Consider the following 1,348-nt stretch of genomic DNA (forward strand, 5'->3'; position numbering starts at 1 on the left):
GTTATTTTACTTCAACGTTTGTTCATTTCTGTCCTTTTTGTCTCTGTGTTTCCCTGCAAAAGACTGGCAACCTGTCCAAGGCGTATGACACCTGTCCCCCATAGACTGCCAGTGATCGCCACCGGCTCCACGGCCGCCATGACAGGGACTAAGCAGGAAAAGATGGATTCTTTATGCTGATATTGCTTTTTCTCTGCATTTACATGATAGAAAAGATACAATGATAACAAAGCTTAGCCAAGTCTCACTTTAAACAACAAAGAAATATTGCTTAACACATGAAAGAAAAAATGAACAATAGGCCGTAAACAGAGGAAGACCCGATGCATGCGCTTTCCATGATCTCAATGCATGGCTGCTGCATACACTAATGAATCGGCCAAAGATTGCACGGATTTTTCTAAGCCCAAATCAAAAAAAGGCTCCATATCGATCTATAGACTTGCTAAAGACCAGGTGTTCACTTTCTAAATATGGATATAGATATACGTCCTGATTACTAAGTCACCTAAATACATTATTGGCACAAGGCCCAGTCAGCAAACACATGCGTGTTCTCTGGCCAAAGATCGGAACTGATCAGAACCCCTCCTTCATCACTATGATCTGCTGTTTAACGGGAAGAAGCTCCTTTGTTTTTCCAAGTTTTCAGAGCATCGCATTCTCAGAACTTGTTGGAAGATCTTTAGAACATCCCCTTTGGAGAAGATTGGATGTGATAAATGTTTTCCCCTTTCCTTACTGCTGTCTGTGCTTTGCATTGGGGTAAAACAAATCTGATCCATCCCAGCAAAATGTTCCGGTCATTTAGTTTCCACATACAGCTTTCACACAATTGCAGCTCATTTATTTGAATTATTTGGATTATTTGAATCCCCCTGAGATGAAATACAAAATAAAAAAATAAAAATAAAATGGGATCAAAGAAAAAAAGCAAAGCACACTTCTGACAGAAAACTTTTTACATTGATTTTTATTTTTTACTTTTGATTGATTTTAAACTTTTTAGATTGATTTCAAACTTCTTCAAATTTATTTCAGACTTTTTAGAATTAATTAAAATTTTTAGATTGTCTTAAAAAAAATTTAAAATTGATTCAACCTTTTTATTTCAAGCGTTTTAAAAATGATTTCAAACTTTTTTAGATTCAATTAAAAATGCTTAGATTGATTTCACACTTTTTGGATTGATTTCAAAATTTTTTAAATGTATTTCAAACTTTTTAGACTGCTTTCACACTTTTTAGATTGATTTCACATTTTTTACATTGATTTCAAACTTTTTAGACTGATTTCAAACTTTTTAGACTGATTTCAAACTTTTTAGATTGATTTCACACTTTTTAGA

Source organism: Cyprinodon variegatus, unplaced genomic scaffold, assembly GCF_000732505.1.
Source record: "Cyprinodon variegatus isolate N-32 unplaced genomic scaffold, C_variegatus-1.0 Scaffold999, whole genome shotgun sequence".
NCBI classification, from domain to species: Eukaryota; Metazoa; Chordata; class Actinopteri; order Cyprinodontiformes; family Cyprinodontidae; genus Cyprinodon; species Cyprinodon variegatus.